Source organism: Gymnogyps californianus, chromosome 3, assembly GCF_018139145.2.
Source record: "Gymnogyps californianus isolate 813 chromosome 3, ASM1813914v2, whole genome shotgun sequence".
Lineage (NCBI taxonomy): Eukaryota > Metazoa > Chordata > Aves > Accipitriformes > Cathartidae > Gymnogyps > Gymnogyps californianus.
Genome location: NC_059473.1, coordinates 17,771,034 through 17,786,849, shown reverse-complemented (window position 1 = coordinate 17,786,849; position 15,816 = coordinate 17,771,034).

Here is a 15,816-nt window from a genome sequence, read left to right as displayed (position 1 = left end):
ACTGTTCATACTCGCCAGGTGAAGAAAATGGCTTGGGTTTACACCTATACTTCCTAGGAAAAGACCACAGATAAAACACAACAACTTAGTTTACGAAGCACTCGAATATCATGTTTTGATAGCCACTAACACGTTTAAACTTTGCTTTTTGCCATTATTGCTTTTGTGCTAAAGCATTTTGTTCAGTAGAGGTGGAAGGAAAGTGTCCAGAAGTATAAAAGATTTCCAATCTCCTGTTGTGCTCAAGGCAACCAATACCACATGCAACCCTTAAGAAAAGAGTGGCTCCTATTTCAAAGTGTCAGTTGTGTCCCATTATAAATACTAAAACCAAATAAAAATAAAATAATTAAACCAATAAATCACAAACCCAATAGCTGTGGCAAGTCATAGCAGATCTCAAGGACAAAAGAAGCAGAAAAAAAAATAGGGAAGTATATCAGACCTAATCAAAAGCCCATCGAAACGAGTGGGAAGTCTCCCATGGATAGTCAAGGGCCTAATATAATAGGTCAGATTGGGACCATTTAATGCCAATGGCTATAATTAGAAATAATTTCCACTATGGTAATCCAGGAATGATTACATGCAATCCACTGTGTCAGATGCTGTAAATATAAGCTAATTTACCTGAATACACGGGAATTATGTTTCTGCAGCTGGATATTGGGATTTGGATTCCTGGTATTTTTGTGTTTGCAGGGGAAATAAGACTGTTCCTTTTTTTTTTTTTTCTGTTGAAAATATTAAAAAATGAGGGTCCAGTTTTCTGGAGTGCTCAGCAATTTCACCTACTGTGAAAGGCCAATGATGTTTTTAGTGCAAAGACAGTTAGAAAAGTTTGTATAACTCATATTCTCACCATGCCATGCATTGTCCCCTCTTGGGTGATGGCTGGGCTGTAGGTGGAGACTGAAAAATTGGCTATTTCCTTGGGTGACAGGACTGAATCTTTTCCAAGCAGTAGAAGCTGACTGAATCTTGAGTCTGCAGTGACCTTTCTGGAGATGTCCTGCCTATGAAAGGATGACGCTGGTGGGATGCCGATTAGCTTGAAGAATCACATAATAGATGTGAAAGCATACCAGTAACTTTCCACGAAGGAAAAAAGCTAAGCTGAAGCAGCAAGGAATGGTGGTTTAACTGCTTAAGCATGGACAAGACAGTATTTCAAGCATCACCGAATCATGGTTTCTAAGAATTAGAGCTGTTGACAGATTTTCAAAATGTTTTGACAACTCACTTCACTAAGATTTTTTTACTTAGAGTCTTGAAAATTTGTCACCGTTTTGCAAAAATACTCCATTTTTTTGGTTATAAAGCTGGGGGGGGAAGTGTCCATCTATTTTTTTTCCTTAAAGTCTTGCTGAAAATGTATGGTCCTTTCCGAAGTAACTAACTCCTGGAAAAACTCCTTTAGCTGGATACAAATCCTCCACAGCTATAGGACTTTGGCTTAAAGGAAGGTCATGGTTTTGGTTAATCCGATCCAGATACCAAAGTTTGTTTGAGGAAACGTCCTGAAGCTGCTGCTGCGTCTCTGCTTGAGGAAAACTCCTAAAGGCAGTCATTCGGTTAAATGAATGATGTTTTTGTAAATTTGCTTGATTAATTGAATCAAATCTCTAAGTATTTGGTGAAAATATCACCGTCTTTAAAACCATTTGACTAGGATTTTTTTTTAAAGCTGATGGTCAACTGTAAATTGGGTTTTATGCTAAAATTGGACCCCTGCACTGTGGGCGCATTATATGCACAGCACCAGCCATTTTGTTTGCCAGGAGGCCAATGTTTGTGAAAGCAATTATTTTAATAATCAAACAGTGATGTTTACATTATTAGCTTGGTTGTTTAGAGTGAAGCTCGTGCAAAGAAATGAGATGCATTCATTAAATGTTTAATTAAACCATTGTCTGAAAATAGGTCGTAACACTGAACATCACGTCTCATTATTAAAGAATAAAGTTTAATATGGTATTTTAAAACTTAAACAGCCCAGTTACTGTTATTCCTTTCAAGGGAACAGTTCTTATTTTTCTTTTGTGGGTAAAATCCTTAAATTCTCAACCATGGTTTGACCGTGTGACTTAAAAGCAAGTTAGCAAGACCACTTCTTTTGACTTCAGGAATACCAAGACCTCCACAGCTGGATTCTTCGTTTCAATACAAGCTTCACTCGTACATGTCTCCACTGACTTTGCAGCGAATATCTTCTGAGAAACCCCCCCAAGTACGTAATTTAGGAGCTTTTTACCACTATATTGGCATGCAAATGTCTCAAGTAATTACTTGGAAATGTCTCACGCAGTTTGAATGTAAACATGCCATACAATCCCTGACCTGAAACGTACAGCTGGTTTGGAGTAGCTGGACATATTTTCTACCTTGACAGTGACCAAAGACAAATAGATTTCTAACTGTTACTGCAGCTGGGATTAATGTGCAGATGTTTTTGTGCTGCTCTTTATACAGCCCAATATGGTTTAGTTTTTGATCTGTAATGTGTGACAAAGAAATTACTTTTCAATGAATGGCCTTATGGTTAGTCTGGATGCTCAGCAAACTGCACAGGCAATGAGATGGTCCTCTTCTTCACTTGTACCTCCTACTGGATTTAAGGGGACAGTCTCTGCTTTGGTATTACTTTGTAATTAAAAGAAATGGATGAGGTAATTGGTAGTCTGTGCAATCAGAGCGTTGGTAGCATTGTAAGCAAGAGCTTCGGTCATAATGCATAGCATAAGTGAATATGCCAGTTTTCTAAGTTAGAAGTCTGGATACTTTGGGATGGAGGGTGAGTTCTTCCCGGTACCCTACTTAGCGCGACGACACATTGAGACAGTGGAAAGTATACTAACTACAAAGTATTAGGGGAAAAGTATGTGTTTCCATGGAGCCTTAGATGTTACTAATGTCTCCTCATCCTCACAGAGTACTTTTGTGGGTTTTGAAGCAAAAGACCAGCCCGGTGACCCAAATGACCATTTATACTCTCTTGTCTCCTGTCTGTATCAGGGTGACCTTTTGGGGAGGGGAGAGAGAAAACAGGCAGGCTTGTAGCTGGTCTTGAAGCCACGAGTTGCCTACTGCAGCAAGCTGGGTTGAAAACCAAGTTGTTTTATGGGTTGGCTAGCAGGTGATGCATCTTGAGTCTTGGGCTGAAACTGTTATCAGGTAGCTGGGCTGTTGTGGTTTAACCCCAGTCAGCAACTCAGCACCATGCAGCTGCTTCCCCCTCCCCCCTCCCAGTGGGGTGAGGAGGAGGAAGGGAAAAAAAAAAGTAAAACTCGTGGGTTGAGATAAGAACAGTTTAAGAACTAAAGTAAAATATAATACTAACAATAGTAATAATGAAATATAATAATAATAATAGTAATGAAAAGGAATATAACAAAAAAAGGAAGGGGGAGGGAAGAAAAAAAACCAGTGATGCACAATGCAATTGCTCACCACCCGCTGACCAATGCCCAATTAGTTCCCGAGTCGCGATCCGCCCCTCCCGGCCAACTCCCCCCTGTTTATATACTGGGCATGATGTTCCATGGTATGGAATACCCCTTTGGCTAGTTCAGGTCAGCTGCCCTGGCCGTGCTCCCTCCCAGCTCCTTGCACACCTGCTTGCTGGCAGAGCATGGGAAACTGAAAAGTCCTTGGCTTAAGATAAGCGCTACTTAGCAACAACTAAAACATCAGTGTGTTATCAACATCATTCTCACACTAAATCCAAAACACAGCACTGTACCAGCTACTAAAGAGAGTTAACTCTGTCCCAGCCGAAACCGGGACAGCTGTACAAGCCCTGGTTACTCTGTCAGTAGCACTCTGGCTTTCATGAGAGCAGAGCTGAAGAAGCTGATGATATCAGCTAAGAAGCTTGGGAATCCTTTGGGAACCCTTGTTTGTACTCCCAAACTCAAAATCAAGTCAGGGTGAGAGGTAGGAGTCAGCCATGTGCAAGTTTTGACTTGCTAGGTCTAACTGCTGGGGGATGCTAAGCTGTATTGAAACAAGAGTACTGTTAACTAAAGAGGTGGTTTTTACTAGGAGACTATTTCCATGGGTTTCAGAGAAACAGAAAACAATTGCTGTTTAAATCAAGAGATTCCTGCATTATTCCTGCTAATTTATGAATAGTTATGCAACGGCCTTTTTTTTATTTTTCCTGAGGCCCGGTGATAATCTAACTACGCTTTCTCACTTTCACTTTTCTCACTGAGAGAGAGAGAATAATCTAATTAGCTATTCAGCCCTGACAATTACATTCAATTTAAATGTGATGAATAGCCAGTTTCAAAAGGCCTGATTGTGTATAGTGCTCTGAGCATCCTGAGCACATTAATGTGTTCTCACTTGCTGGTAACATCAATGGAAGCTGAAGGCACCCAGCATCTTGTGCAGTTTGTTCTGTATTCACATGACTTATTTTCATCTCAGTCTTTGGCGGTATGAAACTTCACATTTTATGGGCAAACCTTCCACTCTGGTGGGTTATGTTCTTCCTGCACTAGTTTTGCTAATTTGTTTTCTATTATTGCTTCGCACAGGGAAATCGCAGTCAGTGCCTCGGCATGCAAAGGATTTTTAATACATTTTAATAATGGAAAGATAGTATTCTACAACTCAGGGAGAAGCAGCTCTGTAATATTTCTGAGACCTTACAAAGGATAATTTCTGAATACACAACCCACTGTTGAGTTCATGCAGACTATTAGGCAACAAACCAGTCACCTTCTTGGTTTTTTTTCGGATCTCACCTTGTTCAGCACAAGCAGGACCAGGCCTTTCAGATGAGATCAGCATCCTTCAGCTCTCCAATTGAACGGCTGAATTTTTGAAAGGACTGAATGGCCAATTAGGCAGCAAAAGTGTTCTGCAGCCTGCCATTTCTCTTGACAATAATTTGGAGGAAAGAGGAAAAGCTTTTGTAAATCTCTCTATTAAGGTGAGAGAGGTGGCCCCTGTATTCAAAGAGGGATTGAGGTTCACAGTGCTGCAGAGGGGAGGGACAGATGGACAGATGCACAGAGGGATGGGTGCAGGAACCTGCAGAATGGGATTAGTGTAGCTCCTGAGAAACCTGCATCCTCCAAATCCATGCTTGCCTGTGTACCGAAGAGCTGCAGGGAGCTTGCCAGGAAGGGAAGTAATTTTAGAGTGTGATTTGGAAAATGATTCAGTTTAAAAACTGCTATTTTTGAAGGGCTACTTTCAGCTGGGATCCAGTCCCCAGCATGTTCCCAGAAGCACTCGCCTTGCTGCAGCAGAGCGTGGTGGAGGGGGGAGGGGAGATGTCTGTCTGGGAGCTGGGAGCCCTGAACCTCGCGCTGCCGCCGAGAAAACAATTCATGGGAATGGGTCCTTCTCCCATTTCACGTCCCATCCTGCATTTGGCAGGTGAGTGCTTTAACCTAGCTAGCTTGATGGACACGGCAAAGGTAACTCTGCCCACCCTCCCTAGGGGTTCACCGTCCTCAAGGGAAGGAGCAGGCACATGTATCTGGAAAAGGGGCCGCTGGGCAGACAAAGTTTCGAGACAGGAAAGCCTACTTTATCCTGTTGACATAAAAGCCAAGGACAGCTTGAGGAATTTATCAAGCAAAGTTACGAAATGGCAAACAAACACCTTTTTCATGCCATCTGAAGATGTACTGTATGTATTTTACAGACCCTGCGGCTGCATCTCTCACAAATCTCTCCAGCTGGTAGAGTTGAAATGAAACCTGCTAAGCTGACACTCACTCCATCAGGCTGCGGCTTTACAGAACTGCAGGACAGGCAGCATTTGATCACAGCACTGAAGAAAATGTTGGCAACCCCTTTGGCCTGCCAGATTTGCTTTCTAGGGTGAGAAGCTGCAGAGAGCAATCCTGTGCTGATTACACCTGTCAGTTATCAACAAACAGGTTAAAATGTCCCTTCCACTCTGCATTTGTCCCGCTTGTTTCATTCAGGTAGGTGCTGGGTGATGGTCCTCTGAGGCCATTTACCCTGCTAAGCTTTTCATAAACAGGTTCCACTTGTGACTAAGCAACTTCATACGATTTGGTTTGTTCTCGAGGACACGTGGAGTCAAAGCGTATGGCTGAAGACTATGCTCTGGTTCCCATGCAGGTATCATCAGGACTGCTTGCTGGTGATCGTTTTTGGAAGCATTAGCGTTTATCACAATGGTGCCTGACCCAAGGCTCCTGGGAGTGACTGGCTGGCGGGTTTCCCAGGCACTGGACCAAGCCCACCTGAGACGTGTGTGTGCGTGTGCATGTGCATGTGTGTGCACGTAGATACAAAACAAAGTAATACTTTCCCTTGAATGAAAGAAAAAAGCTGAGCCCACAGTTGGTTGATCATCAGTGTATCCAGCCAATGTATGGCAGTGTTGTGTTAAGTGACCAGCTTTGCACAAGGTCTCATTTTCATCCCTGCCTCTCGCTTTTGTCAAACATTGCTAAGAAGTGGAAGCATGGATCATTTTCCGAGTTGCTTCCCTGCTCCTGTTCACCATCTGACATGCAGCAGATGAGTAGCCTGGTGTCAGGCTGTGTGGGAAGGCTCTGAGATCTAGCAAGCAGGTCCCCAAGGCAGCAAACGGGGGCCAGCCCCTCACTGGCTCACCTTGCATCTAGCAGAGAGAGTTTTGACTGTTCCACTGTGTTAGAGGGGAAGAAATGATGGTAAAAGGGCGCATACCATTGTGCTGCTTAGTTATTATTTCTTTCTTTGGGAATATTTGCGTGTGAAGAGACATTATGGTATATTCTGTATCTGGGGGGATGAGGAACATACAAGGAAAGCAACATATCATCCTTTGAACAAATGTTAAACTTCTGCTAGGAAGCAGAAGGTGAAGAAAGAACATGATGGTGAGGAGGGCTCCCTTTTACAGCTGTCCATTCTTGCTTCAAATGTGGTGAGCAAACGAGGGAATGTATCAAGCTTTCAAAAAAAAGATTTCCAGTTTGCTATGCAGAGGGTTTTAAAGGACCTTTCTTTCCAGATTAAGATTTTCCATTATTTATAGACACATAAAAGATGTTTTATGTGTAATACCAATATATTCTTTGTGCATGTAATGAAAGAAAGACAACTGCTGTGCCACTGAGCATGCAAAAATGTGTCGGGGAAAACAGACAAAGCTGCATTCAGGACCAGATTCATTTTCATCTCTGGTCTTCTTTAGCCCGGAAATGAACTTCAGACTCCCCAGTTTTCCTATTTTTAGAGTGGGCCACTGCCCATATTCACCTGGGCACTAGGGGAAACTTGAATGAAGCTGTTTGGCAGCATTTTGCAGTTGGTTTACAAATGAGCAGTCAAAGCAGTGGAAAGGGAAAGCGATTAAACTTCTTACAGTGGATTTAATCCATTGTAGGTGTACTGTGACCAATGCTGTCACTTTGGTTTTAGAGCACTAGGGTATGATTTAGCCTTTAACAAGCACTTATCTAGTGAAAATGCATCAATGGAAACATAAAAATAAAAAAGCACAATGAAGAACATACAATATTGAAACCTAGCTACATGGTGTGCTTCAGGTAAGAAAGACCTTAGGTAAGGAATGAGATGAACGTAAAAGAATAGCGGGACCAAAGATGCCTAAAAGTGGACACTTCAGAAGTGGAGTAAATAATGGTAACTGTGAGGGCGTGCTGTGGCTGAGAGATCACCTCTGTAGCTCTGCGTCTGTGAGAATCGCGAGAGGCAGGGATGGAGACTAGAAAGGAGCACACTTTCCTTAAAAGGTTTCTGAAAGCTCCATCAGTCTTACAGTCCTCTTGAAAGATTTCCTCCCAGCTGCACAGTCTCCATGCTCGCCCTTCGGGTTGGTTAGCTTCCAGTTAAATGAGATGATAGTCAGCATGGTCTAGTGCAGAGGTTGGAAAGTTTTCAAGCATCACTTGCCAAACTATATTTTCCTTTTCTAAACCAGAGTTTCAGTGGGTTAGTAGACAACATTTTGGAGATACAAGATTTGTCCCTCCTGAAAGCAAGCTGCCGCTAGGCAGCTGAGTGTTGTGCCCCCCAGCAGGCAGGGGCTGCTGGCTTCCCTTGGGCTCTCAGCTGCATCTCAAGACGCAGCCGTTCCCATTTTGCAGTGCCTCTGTGTCAGGCTCAGCCCATGTGCCATCCGCTGCCACCATGCTCTCAGCTACCTACTCCCAATCTAACAGCCAGATCCTCTGATTCAGGCTTAGAAAACACGGGTATTCTCACCAATTCTGTGCTGATACATTACATCACCTTGATCCAACAATTTATCTTCCATTTGCCTTATTTACCCTTCTGACCTTGGTCCTTTTTCTCTCCTTAGGTTGAGAAATATTGCAGAATAGATTTTCTTTTATTTTAATGCATTATCATAGCTCCATTGAAGATGCAATGAAATCATGACTGGGATTATGGCAAGCTTCCCACCATCCACGAAGGAAATAAAGACCATCCTGCTGGTGTGAGAACCATTGTACTGAGGAGACCTTGTCATGCTGATAATGATATAAGGGTAGAAAACTCTGCTATGAAAAAGATGTGTGTTCTAGCAAGCAGGCTTCATTTCTGTCCAAATGCCAGCGTGACTTATTATTTTCTAATGAAATGAAATATATTCATGCTCTCTGAAGTAGACTGTGTTGATTTAATTTGTGTTTTACGATCAGGATTCTAGATTTCATATCTTTTATGTTTTATAAGTAGTGAGCAGGGATCTATCTGCATGAGGCCCATTAATATCAATACAGCTAACTCCCCATGCACTTCCTTAAAGACTATTTTATACATAACAACATGGAATTTCACCTCTCTATATTTCTCTCAGTCTCTGCAGGAAAAAACAGTGATAGCTAATCTGAAGGCAAGCACACTTTTTATTATTGCTTTCAAAGCAATAAGCATTTTTAGTGCTCTGAATTCTTCTGTTTGTCTGCTGACAAACAACAGGCAGTGTATAACATAGAAATCAAATAGCTGCTTTTTTTGTGGGCTGGGTTGGGGAAAGTAACAGAACAATCTCAGGCAAGAAATCACAGATTATTATTTATTTTATGTGATTTCAGTGTGCTGCCTTTAGAGTTTTTTGCTTTAGAGAATTGGTATGCACTAAGTTAGGGAGATACTTCTCCAGTGTGAGATATTATTAGAAAAGGAACGTTCACTTTTCTAGATGAAATTTTCTGGGTTTGCTTCCTTACATATGAATAAAAATGATCCAACCACTGTTGAGAATGACAATAGGGAAAAAAAGACATATTTTCCAAGCAAACGATGTGAATTTTATTCTTTCATTGTCCTTACAAACCATCTATTCTGACTTTCATCTCAACCATTAAATTTGTCTCTCTGTGCCTCCCACTACTAAAAGACAAAATTCACTTCTTAAACACTCATTCATCTTGTCACTATCCAGGAGAATGGAACAATCTGGGGATGATCCTGGATGATTTTGAGTATTTTCCAGCAGAAGGAAAGACCTGTCAACATCACCTGAGAACTGTCAGTGGGTCTTGGACATAACAAGATGTGCTATTCGAGCTCAGCCTGGTGAGAACTCTTGCCAGAACAGGGTCTGTGCTGCGGGATGAACCAGCTGGCTGAACCTGCAGCACGCTGTGCACTTTGTAGGGCATATCTGTGGGATCACACCTGTATTGTGCTTACCCTCAAGTAAGGAAACATTACATTTGTCAAAGTTTAGTCTTCCTAAGATTTGGCTTTCCTGATTCAACTCATGATTCAGATAAACAAAATGCAGGTTATTCTGATGGCACTTCACGAGGTTGGACTCATGGTGGCCCAGTCACAATTTTTCCTGGTTCGGGATTACAAAACATTCGTTTTGCTCTGAATTGAAATGAGTGAGTACTTCCCATCTGGCAAGTATAGAGTGTCTCCAAACCTGTGCATTTCTGGTTATGAAGAAGATGGTGCACTACACCAGTCATTGATACTGTGTGTATTAATCCTATGAAGCAAATTCTCCTATCTCTGATCAAGTGCTGAAGCTTAAAGGGGTCAATGCAATAAAACAGAACAGAAATCGTCACCTTAACTGCAGTATGTGGAAACTTGTGTCATGGGCTTCAGCCTAACAACAAAACAAATCTATAAATAGAGAGGTAATCAGCTGGAAATGACCAAGGAGATAAGTGTCTGGATTTTATCAGTTGAGTATTGAATAATTACGAGCTGCCAGTGTGGACGCCCAGGTCTCACACACACACTGGAAGTGTATAGCTGATAGAGATGTAGCTCAGGAGTTCATTATTTGACAGCTGTGGGAGTTATGAATCCCATGGACTGCCTGACCTTAGGACGCTACCTCTAGGCTGCATCATATTTAAGTAGGTGAGACTGGATTCCTTAGGACGGTGTCTATACATGAATCAGAGGGATGAAGATCAGGGAAAGAAGAGGTACATTTAAGCTAAAGAACAGCATTGGCCCAAGAGCAAATGAGTATGTATTGCCTATGAATACACTGAGAATGAATATTTGAAAAGGTTCCTAGCTATTAAAGTAATTAACTTTCCAAACAGTCTTCCAGTAGGAAGAATGAGAGCAAAAAGCTGGACTGCCTGTAAGGCACAGTCTGAAGTGTATTATATGAAGTGATGTCCGCAATAGCAGAAAACTGAATTTAATGGCTAAAGTGCTCCTAAATATCGTCAGATATTTTACGGTGAATAACATACAGACCTCAGTCATATATGGTATTTCTTCCTGGTCACTGCTAAAATGGATGTCCCATTTCTACGCTCTTTTCACTGCAATAAATGTTGACTTTTGGAAGTCAAATAACTATTGTAGGCTGGCTGGGGAATGCATTTAGGAAGAAAGGCTTAGCATGATTTTGCTAGAAGATCCTTATCAGTGGAAACAAAAAGAAAAAAGAAATGCATCTGTTGTTATATTTTACCAAGACGAAGGCTCCTCAAGGTCTCTGCCATTCAGAACCCAGCAGGAATTTTCCAACTGAGGAGGAGAAAGAGAAATGTTTACTAAAAGACAGATTGCAAACATCAAGCTGCCTGTTCTTTAATTGATCTTTTACACTGGGAATATTCAGGAGTTCTATACTCATGGTTAGACTGTTATTTGGAAAGCCAGTAAAATACATTCTGCTGAGAACTGCTTCATATTAAGCCTGCAACCCGGGGATCTTTTAAAACACAGCAATTGTCTTGAATGTTCATTTCAAGGCAGACGCTGCTCTGTACATTTAAAGTGATGATTTGTCTTCCAGACCCACTAGGGGGTTTTTTCCTGCTTGATTAAGAAGCATAAGAAATAACACAAAGGAGAAAAAATGGATATTGGATAGGGTTTTGTTAAATGAAACACTCTAGCTCCTTCTTGAACAAGAAAGGCAAAAAAAATAGGCCAGATCTGGCACCTCTGTGCTTGGAAGTCTGGAAGGTAAGTGCTAACATTCTCGAGTAGGGAAGCTGTCAAATTCAGTCCATGGGGCTGCACCTAGTTCAGTGAAACACGATGGGAAAGTCCAGAAATGGGGGAATGATGGTCACATGCAATAACTGTTTGCCGAACAACCATATTGCCATTTTTAGGAGAGATGTTTCTACACGTAGTCATATTGACCTTTAGTTTCTTATCGCTGCAGATCAATCTCCTCTTTTGTGCTCTTTTCCCAGCCTCTTCAATCAGTATCTTCTTGATGGGAAGATGACTAGTAATTAGAAGATTAATTTCTGCTAGGAAGAAGTTTGAGTCTTTATTAGTTACCCTTTGAATTGCTGCTGCTAGGAGATACAGACACAGAAATGTTTACTGCTATGCTTCGTATCCGGTAACATGAAACTACGTCCACATCTCCTAGGTTCCTATCTAGTATTTATGCACAAACCTATCTTCTTCTATGTAGCAGCAAAGCTTTGCTAGAAAAGCAAAAAGGATGAATAACCCTGTGGTGTCTCAGTCCTTCCTCCAGCACTTGCAGTACCGTGCTGCATTCAGCCTGTTCCATCACTTCTGTAAGTCTCAAATCCTCTGCAATAAAGCACCTTTCACTATCATTTCCCAACAGAGGTGTGATAGCTATAAGCTACCTCCTTGTCTCTGATATTAAATTCACTGGTACTAATGGATTATGGCCTTCAGCATTGTTGATATTATTAAGAACAATACTGTTACATTGGAAACTCAATCAACCCTCACCTTTTACATTAATTGTTAAAGGGTTTTTCCCTTGGCGGCCCAAAAGGAAGCAAATATCCTGGATCCATGAAAACATCTCAGATGTAAAAGACACCAAGTAATGATTGTTTTCCCTTCACCCTGAAAGGAAAGCAGATAATTAGGAAAGAAAATAAATAAAGTGGAAGAAAAGGGGATATATATGGTGCCATAGGTCCTTCAGAAGAAATTCTGCCTGCTTGCATTTGCATAGCGCACTAGCAGTTCAGCCATTTCTCAAAGGCAAGTGGGTTGCTTTCACAGCAGTTTTTGATCCATCTTTTGGGGGACCTGGGGCTAAGGATTGTCCAGCTGTGAGTTGTATTTCTGCTTCACAATGCATTTCTGCCTGTTTCCACACATGCAATGAAAACTCCTGTACTCTCTTCTCCTTTTTTGAGCACAGCTGGCTAAAGGCAAGGATCCCCGGGGAATTCTAAAGCAAAATCTTGTTCCTGTTTTATGATGGCAGTTAACGCTGAATTAAAAAAAAAAATAAATTCTAACGTAGCCCAAAATGGTACTTTACCCCCTTTTGGACTAAAATTTCAGGGTGGAATAATTAGAACTTTGATATCATCCTACATGTGTTTATGAAGCAATATTGCACCAAATGGCTAATGATGCAGTGCTTTCTCAGTCCTGCTGAATGTAGGAATAAATCTATTTTAAGTTAATTCCCAGTAAAAGAGTTTGAAAAGCTACTCTTGCTATTGGCATTGTTTATTTGCAACAGTAGAAGTCTGCCAAATTTCAGGCTTCATCCTGAAAATATCGAGAACTCAGTCCCTTATGCAGCAAAGCCCTTCATCACGGGCTTAATTTCGAAACACATGAACAGTTCCTAGTGACATCTGCAGAGTAAGTCATCTTCAACAGCTTCGGTTAAGCACACACGTCCTCCTGGACCAGAGTGATTTGTTTGTATGTTGTTCAGAGCACAACACTTTAAAAAAATGTTCGTCAATAGAGGGTAACTGAGGAGTTGTTGACCGTGGTGTTCCATAGAGGTGAGTGGGGCAGGGGAGGGGAGACCATCTCTAGCGGGCAATGGCATTTGGGACGGACAGGAGGATCGTCTTCATGCCTTAAAATTTCTATTCTGCTTCATCCCAAAGATTTGGTTTCCTTAGCTGGGAGGTTACCTTGGTCTGGGAGTGGGTTCAGGCCAAACACAACATCAGGCTCCCACAGGCTTTGAGGGTTTCTGCTTGATTTCAGGGGAGAGGTGGGTCCACTGCAGACCTCTGCCTGGTGAGTGAAACACTGTGGAGGTGGAGGATGGAATGGCACAGCATTGCTCAGCCCTCAGAGGTGTAAGTGGGTGCCGGTGAAGGAGGGTCCTCTGCTACAGACTAAAACCTGGCCCAGACATCACTCTGCTGCACTGAGTGCTTTTAATCTGATGGAGCTTGCTTCATTCAAATGGCATCGCTCTTGACTGACATCAGGAGTGAAAATCAATCCTCTTGAACAGAAATGTTTCTGTCCTGAATTATAACTGGATTTTAGTAACTTCCCCTCTCTACTGCTTTGGCCATGCAATGTTTTCTTTCATTTCTATGCCTGTTTGGGAAGAAAGCCTAGTAGATCATCGCCTGTAGGCATCAGTTCTTCTGCAGAAAGGGAGAGTTTAGGAGGGCAGGTGCACAGGAGATAAATGGATAGTATGTCCTTGTGTTGACAGGAATTGTTACTGGCATGGAAAAAGTTTCATTTCAATATCACTATAAAACATGAAGCCAATAGCTTTGTGGATAGTGAAACAGATACTGAACACACTCATCTGATCTTTACTAACATGAAGAGGACTCTTGACTCAGATGAGTTGAAGGCAGGTCAAGATGTTGCTTACAGCAAACAAAGTGGTGACTGACAGTGTGCGGGTAGGTGGACAGCTTATTTCAGGCCAGTGAACATGGTGGCATGCAAAAGATGTCCTCTGGCTGTAGGAATACAATAAGGGACTGTAGGGTGGAAATCAGCTTGTGCAGGTAAAAGCCTGAATGTTCAGGAGCTCAGAATGTGACTCACCAGGAATGTTCGGTAATAATCTAAAATACGGTGTTTTGTTTTGTTTTGTTTTGTTTTGTTTTGTTTTGTTTTGTTTTATGAGAGCTTACTGCTGCTTTTACTGGCCTTCCAGAGGTGAGCTTTCAGCTAGTGTGGAGTGCATTTACAGTGCTGGCAGTATGAAGTGCTCTCTGACGGAGCAGACTTTCTGCAGTTTCAGTTTCTGCATTTGTCTTGGTTTAAACAAATGGGAAGGAAATAGTTAATGATTAAACTTAACAGATAATGGTGTTTACAGCTACTGAACACGTTAAAAATGGGTTTCTGCGTGCAGCACCTTTATGCCTCTGAGGATTCTGCTTGTGTACAGAAACAACTGTCCTTTTGCTCCCAGCTACAGGGAGTAACAGAGGAGTCCTGTGTTTGTCCAAACTCTTGCTTTGAAAACTTACTTCTGTTCTTTCTCAGCATTGCTTGGTCCAACCCAGAGTCATTCAGACTGAAAAGATACCCTTAACCTGTGTGCGTGGAAAGCATGAAAGCCACAGGTCAAGGTCTGTCAGTTAAATAAACTAGTATGATAAATGAAATAATGCCAGGGGAGAATTAGCCACAAAGCCTTACCCAGAATTTTGTGCTACTTTTGCCATTCAGAAAGTTGGCCACTTCAGCCCCTAACATCCGAAATACCACCTTTGGCTCAAATATTTTTAATGCAGGGTTTTCGTTTCTGCGTGCTGTGAGGTACTTGTGAACTGTCAGAGCAGGCAAAAAACTGTGAAATACTCCTTCAAATGAATTCAAAGTGATCATTTCGAAAGATACATTGCAAAAGGCTTGTTCTTCTAAGACATCAGGTACCCTCTCATAAGATGTTGAGCATCCTTGTGCTCATTATTATTAGAAGGACAGGAGGAGCTTGATGGGATGTAGGACCAGGCATTGGACTGGTTGTGGAGTTCGCAATTTCCTTCTCCTTCCATCTTCTGACACGAACCAGAAAAGTGACCCTTTATTTTCAAAACAACTGTGGTGGCCATCTGAATCATCATCACGGACACTGAGGCTGATTATTTGCTCTCCTGAACTTTGCCTTGACAATTTCTTTCCAGATCTATGGAAAATATTATTACTACCATTTGTTCACGATTGGATTGCTCCCAACAATTTGCAGCTAATTCAGTTCTATTGTTATTTGCCACTACACTGCAATCTCAGCTCCTGAATTTTTAGTTTGTCATGAAATGCAAACTAGAGTGTCATGGTTAAGGAATCATGCCCCATAATACATCTGTAAATTGATGTTTTAGTGCGTATAAATTACAGCAGTTTTAATCAGTGCACTATATATTTTTATTACTATGAATGAGCTCTAGAGACATTACTTATGAGGAATCAAGTGAGACTTTATGGTGGGAACCTTAAAGGGCCTCCTTTCACTTAATTAACTAAAAGCAACTCCACCAAAATCAGTGAAATGATGTGACAGTAAGCAGGATCAGAGCTTTCTCCTCCATCTTTACTGAGCACATCTGACTTCCTGGACATCATTTAGATAATCTGGTAGTTAACAGAAGACTTTAATGGCTGCTGAGTGTCTGCCTGTTGCACCAAGTCCTA